The sequence below is a fragment of the Oncorhynchus mykiss genome, chromosome 5, assembly GCF_013265735.2.
Source record: "Oncorhynchus mykiss isolate Arlee chromosome 5, USDA_OmykA_1.1, whole genome shotgun sequence".
NCBI classification, from domain to species: Eukaryota; Metazoa; Chordata; class Actinopteri; order Salmoniformes; family Salmonidae; genus Oncorhynchus; species Oncorhynchus mykiss.
In genome coordinates, this window is record NC_048569.1 from 39554577 (window position 1) to 39564699 (window position 10123).

General features: G+C 47.2%; 1 long non-coding RNA gene across 1 annotated transcript; it reads right to left on the reverse strand.

Annotated features, from left to right (window-relative positions):
• Positions 1 to 401: 401 nt before the first annotated feature.
• LOC110523784 lies at positions 402 to 3665 on the reverse strand. Its single transcript, XR_002473487.2, has 3 exons — positions 3481 to 3665; positions 2187 to 2572; positions 402 to 2090 (listed from the first exon to the last, which is right to left on the reverse strand). It is a non-coding gene; the product is annotated as an uncharacterized LOC110523784 (long non-coding RNA).
• Positions 3666 to 10123: the final 6458 nt, after the last annotated feature.

Here is a 10123-nt window from a genome sequence, read left to right on the forward strand (position 1 = left end):
AAAAAATACAGTTTTATATCTTTATGTTTGAAGCCTGAAATGTGGCAAAAGGTCGCAAAGTTCAAGGGGGCCGAATACTTTCGCAAAGCACTGTATATATTATTAACAGAGAAACCTTAAGTTTCTCATGTCACATGCATTTATTTAATGGGTTACTTTGGGATTTTGACAATGAGGCCCCTTAACGACTTCCCTAGAGTCAGATGAACTCGTGGATAACATTTTTTATGTCTCTGTTTCCAGTATGAAGGAAGTTAGAGGTAGTTTCACGAGCCAATGCTAACTAGTGTTAACGCAATAACTGGAGGTCTATGAGTATCTGCTAGCATGCTAGTAGATACCCATAGACTTCCAGTCATTGCACTAACGCTACTTAGCATTGGCTCTGCCAACTACATCTAACTTCCTTAATTTTTTTTATTTTGGAAAAGTTTTATTATTACATTTCCTTTACAAACAGCTAATTTATATTTGTACATTTATACACATATAAACAGCATAAAAGCATAAAAACAGCATTTGAATATTACATTTAAATTTGTTAAAAAGTACATGTTGCTTATTTAAAAACAGTAGAAACCACTATGAATAAAATAACTTTTTCTTGTAAACATCCAATCTGTAAAAGCCATTTAAAATGTGTGCAGATGATTTTACAAAAGTAAAACATTTTTAAGACATGAAAATGTGTTAAAAAGTCACTCTGTTTAAAAGCTGTCTTCGGTCCTTTGTACAGGAATGGGGTGTGTCCTCCTCCTGCTCTTCTGAATCAATAACCGTCCTGTCCTTCAGGGCCCAGAGGAGATCACTCTCCTAGGGGCATCGCCCTAGGCGCCGCAGCGCTTTCAAGCCGTGGCCACCGGGACCTTGGGTGTAGTGGGGGGCCTTTTGTCTGGGGTCGAGGCCCCCCTTCTTCTGTACCACACCAGGGCTTCCGTGGCTACCATGGCCACAGCCTGGGGGGTGGTCTCTACTTGTTCTGCTACCAGCAGGTTGAGGAAGGACAAGACATGTGAGGGTGGGCCAGAGCTTAGTGAAGGCCTTTGGTGGATTAGGCCTTCGGCCCACCCCATACAGCACGAGCTGGGCGTTAGGTCCTCCCCTGCTGGCAGATACAGGGAGATCAGGGGGCCTGCCTCCTTCCACAGGTCCCTGGTGGCTCTGCACTCCCAGATCAAGTGCCTCACGACTCATCTTGGCCGCAGCTTGGTCGGGGGCACGCGGATGTCCTCGCCATGCCCCGGGAGTGCATAATGGCCCTGACAGGGAGGATCTCGTGGGCGGCCATCTAGGACAGGTCCCGGTGCCGATTCAGCAGAGCAGGATGGGCCACGTTGTGCCAAACCATTGTGGGCTCACCTGTAGCAAGCCTGCTCACTGGACACACTGGTTCCCGCTCCTGCACAAGAGAGAGAAGAGAGCGGTGTTTAGTTAAAACCGTAACTGCCTCTTTTTCCAGTTTAAAATGTCTTAAAAACTTCTAGAGCTGGACATAGTGTGTGGAGAGCAGGAAAGAGACCGGGTCTTGCAGGTCGACTGGGATCAGCCTCAAAGTCCGGAGGTAAGATCCCAGCCAGAACGGCGCGAGGGCCTGGGTCTTGTTGTTGGAGGTAGCAAGAGTGAGATGTAGCGCTGTGTAGTGGCTGCCCAGGAACAAGTAGAGGTCAGGCAAGCCTTTCCCCCCCTTGGACCTGGGCCTCTTGACCACCTCCCTCCTCAGCCTCTCCCACTTGCTTCCCCACAGGAAGTAAAAAAGCATCTTCTCCAAACCTAAAAGAGTTGTTCGTGGGGGGATAAAAACAGAACTGATTAATAAAAACACAGGTAAAATCACAGCTTTAATGATTAAAACGTTGCCCTCATAAGTCAGCTGTTGAAGTCCCCAAAAACCCAGTCTCTGTCGCACAGTCGCCAGGATCCCACTCCAGTTGCCGCTTCCTCCTCCCTTCCTGTCAAACTTTACCCCCAGTACCCTTACGTCAGTCATTTTAACTGTCATTGGTAGTCTGGTCAAATCTGGGTCTGCCCACGGTCCGAAGAATTGGGCTTCTGTCTTGTCTCGTCCATATCAGTCAGTCCTGTTCAGGGTCCTGTCGAAAGATAAAAGGTCGGTGCATAAAATGTTGAAGTTGTCCATGTAAAAAATACACTTGGCGGTCATCCCCCCCACTCCCCGGGATACCCACCCCACTGATCCGTTGGTCCCTTTGCAAGACCTGTGCCAGTGGTTTGATGCAGGCCATAAACAGAAGAGGAGATAACGAACAGTCCTGACGGACGCCGCAGTGTACTCCCACTGCTTTTGACAAATGCCCATTGGATTTTGCTGGTGATATCCCCATTCAGCAGTCTCACCCAAGCTAAGAACCTGTCCGGGAAGCCCATTTTTGCAGTACCTTGAAGAGGTACTGGTGCGAGATCTGATCAAAAGCTTTTTCGAAATCTAAATTTAGGACTACAAGCTGCATGTTTCTGTCTCTCGCATAACAGATGGCATCTCTGATCAGTACCAGGCTGTCTGTGATCTTCCTTCCGGGAATGGCACAGGTTTGGTCCGGGTGGATCACTTCCCCTAAAACAGAAGACATTCTGAGTGTTAAATCCTTAGTAAAAAGTTTACAATCAAAATTTAAAAGGGTAATCGGTCTCCTGTTTCTAAGGTCTGTCCTGTCGTTTTTCTTATATAAAGGTGTCATGATCCCTACTCTAAACCTGTCCGTTAGTCTGTCATGTTTTTCAAAGTACATAAAAACAGTCAGAAGTTCGTCGGCTACAACATCCCAGAAAGTCAGGTAAAACTCCAAAGGGAGGCCGTCCTCCCCCGGTGACTTACCCCTCTTAAAATGTCTCAGTCCTTTGTCAATTTCTGTCATCGTCAGGTCTTTTGTTAGGTCGTCTGTGTTGGGTAAGGTACTGTCAATATATGTTAAAACATCCCCCTGGTTTCCTCACACACATATTTTACTCCAAACAGTTCCCCATAAAAATCCTCAACACTTATTTTATTCCTTCTGTATATGTTTTTTTAAAACAACATGTATGTTTTTTAAACCGGTCATTGTCCTACCCTTACTATTTTCTTTAAAACTTCCCTTCTTCTAATTCCCTTTCCTTACTTCTTAAAATAACCCCCTTACTTTTCTGTTCTCCTAAAATGCCATTTCCCTTTTTACTTTAATTTCATGGTTAAAATCAAAGCCCTGTTGACCTAGATTAAAATACCTTTCCAGTCGCCTCTGCAGTCCCACCATGGTTCCTTACTTTTCTTCTTTCCTATCTCTCTAAAGAAGGTCCTCGTACTACCCTTCACCATTTCCACCACTGTGCTTGTGTGTCAAAGAAGTCCTATAGCGTCTGTCACTGGCTGAACTGCTTCCTGTACTGACTAACTACTCTATCATTTTCTAAAGGGTAGCAGTTCAGTTTCCAGGGCCCTCTTCCCACACCCGAAGTTAGTGAAAAGGTGCACGTCAGCATTACGTGATCTGAGAAGAAAGCAGGGGTTATTCTAGCATCAGTTGGGGGACAGTCCCGGGTAAACAGATAGTCAATGCGAGAGGCTCTGGTGCCATCACCACTGGTCCAGGTGAAGCCCTCCTCTCTTGGATGCAGGGTTTTAAAACAGTCAGTCAGTTTAAAATCCCTGCACAACCCTTGCAATAAAACACTTGACCTATCTACCTTCAAATCCTCTCCGCCCCTCTCCTGTCTGCTCTACTTAAAACACAGTTAAAATCCCCACCCACAACTAGAGGATCCCTCCCTAGCATGTGGGACTGCAGGTCTTCTAAAACTGCGCACTGGTCATGTTTATCGTTAAAACCATACACATTTAGCACATTAAAAGCCCTCTTTATAAAAGTGCAATTGGCTAAAAAAGAACACCCACCAACCACCACCGTGCTCCCCCTCACCACCACCTGTGGGGTCTTGATTAAAATGGCAACACCGTCATTTTTTGTTAAAATTGGAACCACTCCAACTGGAGGGCCACTTATCCTGCCATTTAATGTAAGAGGAAAAAAAGGGTAGACCGCACTCCTGTAATAAAAACACATCTGAGTTAAACCTTTCTAAAAAAAAAGGATATAACCAACTGCGCCTGTGTCTCTGTTTTTAACACTCCTTACATTAATAGTTGTAAGGAGTGAGTAAAAACAGTGCTAAAAGAAAATAAGGCATTGTGAACAGTTAAAAGGGGTCACTTTCCGGGTACTTTCTCTCTCCCTCCGGGGTAAAGGGGATGGCAGGGAGAGGAGGTTAAAACAGGACTTAAAAAGGAGATTTGGTTGGGGGGGAATGTTCTAGATTCTTCCTCCCCCTGGGAGCTCTCCCATTCCAACTTGCCCTTTTTTTCCTCACCCTGTTCAGGGGTCGGAGAGCTCCTCAGCATTTCTTTTTCGTGGGGAAGGTGTTCCTCCAGAATCTCCCCCCGTCTCCTGTATCTCCTGACACCGTCCCCATGCTGTTTGACCCACTTGGGGAGCTCTCGCTCAAACTCTCCGGAGCCGTCTTTCTCGGCCCTTTCTCCTTTAGGGGTCACAGCAGTCTGGGTCAGGGGGATTGGGGTGGGGAGGGTTTTTTCCTCTCCTCCCACTTCTTCCACAGCCGCAGATGAGGTGGGACCGCTCGCCACAGAGGTTGCATGACCTTCCGTTCGTGCATTCCTCGTAGCGTTGGCCCACCTCCCGGCACTTCATGCAGACCACCTTGTCGCAGGCGTCTGCTAGGTGGCCATGTTCATCACACTTACGGCACAGCTTGGGCTGGTCCTGGTAGTGAACATGGCCCCTGTTCTCTCCGAGGACTATTGTGGATGGGATGGCTTTCAACCACCATAGCCCCCGAGATCCTCCCTCTGCTGGACAGTGACCCTCCAGGCCCCTGTCCAGATCCCATCGGGATCCTTCACCTGGACCAGGGGCCCCCTCACATTGCAGTACCTGCCCAGCCACACTGCAACGTCCTCCGGTTCTACAATTTCTTTGTATATACGAATAATAACGGTTCTAATACTATTATCCATCAGCTTGGTCACCTCAAACATTGCTGTCAGGGACCCCTGGGTGTTCAGGGTGTTCTGGAGTTTACCCCAGAACTCCCTCAGGAAGCTGGCACAGGTAAAACTAAAATTGAAGCCTTAGGGGAGGGCCTGGAGATATCAGGAATCATCTAGCTACAGAATGAAGCACCTTTGGGCTGCCCACACTGGGCAAACTGGGCGCATTTCACAAGAGCAAAGGCGCATTTCACAAGAGAGCAGATTCAAATAATTGAATGTCTCCATAGCGAATTGCTCTATTCAGAAATAAATGTTTCTTTGTCTCCCAAACATGCCACCTCCCTCTCAGCATTACATTGGTTCTCACTAACTAGCACCATCCTAACCAACTAGCACCATTTTGTCACACAAAATTATGAAATAGGCAGAGTGTGTTTGGCAGATTTATGGGCCACATGTCAATATTGATCCAGTAATTTATCAGCAGCCTGGTGAAGTTCAAAGAGGCCCAGGTTTGTGATAAGCCAAACATTTGCACTGGCAGTCAGCCGAGGTAGACTCTGAACTTGTCAGACTGTGAGCCTAAAATAGCCCCTCAGTAGCATGTCCCTTGGCTTTGGTGGGCTTGATGAAAGCAAAGGACAGGGATACATGGGTGTAGTTCTATGGTCACACGTTCCCTCTTGTGCAACCGTTACTGAGAGTATCATTCCAGTTTAAGTGTTCTGTTGTGTAATGTTTAAAAAAATATATATTGTACACTGCCAATGATGAAGTCTGTGTCCAGTATGAAGTAAGTTAGCTTCTCAGCCTTTTGGCTAAGATCAAGTGTAGTTTCTTTAACAGTTGCTGCATTTGATCAGAGAGATGATCATAAGCCGGAGGGTGCCCGGGAAATTGTGTTCCAAGTTATTTTTGTTAAATGTATTACTCTTGTTCTGTTTCACCATTGTTTTCTTTGGTCCTGGATTAGGTGGTGGTTTTGGTGGTGGAGTTAAGTTAAGGCCCTCTTGTCCTTTTTCTTTATTAATTCAATTTTTGTTTTTCCTTTTGCTTCTCCTGTTTTGCATCTCCCCTCCCCCAGTGTATCCTATAGTCTTCCCTTAGCTCCTCCCACTGTCTTCAGTTTTGTGTTGTCTGCTAGCTGGGGTGGCTTTCTGGCTTGCCGGCCTGCTAACTTTAACTTGGCTTGGCCTGCTAGCCTCCTGGCCCCTTAGGCGTGACAGGCATTGTTTGATAGTCATTCCTTATCCCCATTTGACCCCACCCATCTTGTACCCTTAGTTTATCCCACAAATTGCCCATTGTTTCAGTTTCTTGTTGTTTTGTGTTGTCAACTGAGGGACCTTTTTGCTGGCTGGCCTGCTAGCTAGCTGGTTAGCCTAGCCTGGCCTGCTGGTGAGGCTTGCTAGCTTTCTCGTCCCTTAAGTTTGGCAGGTATAGTTGGTCAGTGTTTTTGTTGTCCCCTCATTCCCCTTTACCCCAACCATCTTGTTTCACTAGTTTTAACCCCTAGTTTGTCCCTCCTTTTGGTTTGTGTGTTTTGTTTGTTTTTGTTGTGAGGCCTCTTGGCTGGCAGGCCTGCTAGCTGGTTAGCTTAGCCTGACCTGCTGGTGTGGCGTCCTAGCCTTTATTTGGTTTGTGGTGTGCTTTTGTCTTTCCCCTTTGTGGATAGTCGAAATTCCCCTCCTAGTGTCCCTTCCCATTGTCGATAAGATTAGTTTGGTGCTGTGCTAGATAGTTTGTTGTGTGTCACGTGGTGCTGGATGGCCCTGTTAACATAGCCTAGCTTCTTCGGTTGCCTACACCCCTCCCCCTTTCTCCCAACCCCCTCTCCCTTCCCACTCCCCTTTTTTCCTTCCCCTGCCCCCGCCCCCTTTTCCATTTCCCCTTCCCTCTTTTCACTGGTGTTTGGATTTAAAGGGAGTGTGCCTCCATGTCAGCAGCACAGGCTGGCATGAGGAGGCACCATGATGTGCGCCTCCTCTTAAAGGAGAAGGGAGTAAAATTTATGAAGTTAACCCGATTGGATTTCTCCAGAAAATTCCTCCAGAAAGAGCTCGTTTTCAAACCTGCGCATGTGAACTGCGTCCTAGGAGTAAGGGGCAGGGCAATTTGCGCTGATGTTGTTTTGGTAATCGGAGGCTGTATTGGAGAGGGGATGGTTTCTCCTCTCATAGGCAATTAGTACCGGGAGGTGTGCTCTTTACCTTTGAAAAGCAATTTGCTATTATACTGAACAAAAATATAAAACGTAACATGCAACAATTTCTAAGATTTTACTGATTTACAGTTCATATAAGGAAATCAGTCAATTGAAATAAGGCCCTAATCTATGGATATCACGACTGGGAATACAGATATGCATGTGTTGGGCACAGATACCCCCCCAAAAGTAGGGGTGTGTATCAGAAAACCAGTCAGTATCTGGTGTGGCCACTATTTTTCTCATGCTGCGTGACACATCACCTTCGCATAGAGTTGATCAGGCAGTTGATTGTCGTACACATCGATCCAGAGCATTCCAAACATCCTCAATGAGTGACAGGCCATGGAAGAACTGAGACATTTTCAGCTTCCATGAGTACTGATCCTTGCGACATGGGGCCGTGCATTATCATGCTTTAAACATGAGGTGATGGCGGCAGATGAATTGCACAACAATGGGCTTCAGGATGTCGTCACGGTATCTCTGTGCATTGAAATTGCCATCGATAAAATGCACTCGTGCCCGTTTTCCATAGTTTATGCCTGCCCATACCAAAACCCCACTGCCACCATGGGGCACTCTGATCACAACGTTGACATCAGCAACTGCTCACCCACACAACGCCATACTAGTCTGCGGTTCTGAGGCCGGTTGGACATACTGCCAAATTCTCTAAAACGACGTTGGAGGAGGCTTATGGTAGAGAAATTAACGTTAAATTATCTGGAAATAGCTCTGGTGGACATGCCTGCAGTCAGCATGTCAATGGATTATCTTGGCAAATGAGAAATGCTCACTAGAAGGGATGTAAACAAATTTGTGCAAAAAGCTTTTTGTGCGAAGAACGAAGACCATTGCTGAAACAAAGACGATTGTGCAGAGTTGTTCGAGGAAGGAAAGAGAGCAAGGCTCCACACCACTCTCTCAGTTGAGTATTTTACCTAGTTATTTTTCAGATGATCTCACTTTGCTCTTTTGTATCTTTGGAATCTATGTGTGTATTTTCTATCCCTGTTTACTCCACTCCCTGTAGGCTTTACAGACGCTCTCACCCCCTTCTGATATAGTGTACCCTGCGCGTACAACCCATTTGGAATTCCTGGTCTTTGGCAGCGTTTGGAACTGCCAATCTGAGAATATGGTGCCCTTCAGTCCCTCGACTTTGTGGCCCTGACGGAGACATGGATCACCCCAGAGAACACTGCTACTCCAGCTGCTCCCTCTTAATCTGACTATATTTTTTCTCATAGTCCAAGAGCATCTGGTCGTCACAATGGTGGCACAGGTCTACTCATTCCTCCTAAGTGGAGATTTTCTGTTGTCTCCCTCTCTCACCTGTCTATATCCTCATTTGAATTCCATGCTGTCACTGTCACTTGTCCACTCGAGCTTAAACTTGTTGTCATCTGTCGCCCACCAGGTGTCCTTAGAGAGTTCCTCAATGAGCTTGAGACCTTGATAAGCTAATTTCCTGACGATGGCTTACCGCTTTTCATACTTGGCAACTTCAACCTCCCGACGTCTGCCTGATTAGTTTCTTTCCAACTCTCTTGCCTCTTTTTACCTCACTCTTTCCCAGTCCCTTTCCACTCACAAGGCAGGTGATACGCTTGACGTCATCTTTACTAGAGGCTGTTAGTCTACGAACCTCACTACAACCCCCCTTTAGGTCTCTGATCACTACTTTGTTTCTTTTTCTGTGTCCCGTTCCTCCAACAGCCATTTAACCTCTACCCAAATGGCTCTCCCCTCCTGCTCTGTGGCTGAGTGATCCCCCTCCCCTTCTCCAGACCATCTCTTGAGACCTTCTACCGTTCCTCAAATCCCTCATCCTTGACCACATCCCCTCTGACTTCAAAATTGCCCGTGTCGCTCCCCTCATCAAGAAACCAACAGTCGACTCCTCTGATGTCAAAAACTACAGACAGGTATCCCTTCTTTCTTTTCTTTCCAAAACATTTGAGCGTGCTGTCTCTGACCAAGCTCTCTCAAAAGCTCTCTCAGATCTTATTGACCCTAACCTGTCAGGCTTCAAGACCTGTCACTCGACCAAGACTGCTTTTCTCTGTGTTACGGAGGCTTTCCGCACTGCCAAAGCTGACTCTCTCTCCTCTGTTCTCATCCTCCTAGATCTATCTGCTGCCTTCTACACCGTGAACCATCAGATCCTCCTCTCCACTCTCTCAGGGCTGGGCGTCTCTGGCTCTGCACACTCTTGGATTGCATCCTACCTGGCAGGCCGCTCCTACCAGGTGACAGGGAGAGGATCTTGTCTGCACTATACACTCTCACTACTGGTGTCCCCCAGTGCTCGGTTTTAGGCCCTCTCCTCTTCTCTCTATACACCAAGTCACTCTGCTCCATCATATCCTCACATGGTCTCTCCTATCATTGTTATGTAGATGACACTCAACTACTTCTGTCCTTCCCCCCTTCTGACACCCAGGTGGTGACACACATCTCTGCGTGCCAGGCAGATATCTCAGCTTGAATGTCGGCCCACCACCTCAAGCTCAACCTCGACAAGATGGAGCTTCTCTTCCTCCCGGGGAAGGCCTGCCTACTCCAAGACCTCTCCATCATGGTTGACAACTCCACAACTCTGTCGTTTTCTGAAAACATCAAAGCAGTGACTCACTCCTGCAGGATCATGCTCGACAACATACCATGTCACCCCGCTCCTCCGCACACCACACTCCACTGTCTTTCAGTCGAAGCTCGCATCCACTACAAGACCATGGTACCTGCCTACGGCGCAGCAGGAGGAACTGCCCATCCCTACCTTCAGGATGTGCTCAAACTCTGCACTCCAACCCAAGCATTCCATTCTGCCATCTCTGGTCTCTTGGCCCTCCCACCCCTACGGGAAGGCAGCACAACAATGGTGGAACCAGCTTCCCCCTGAAGCTAGA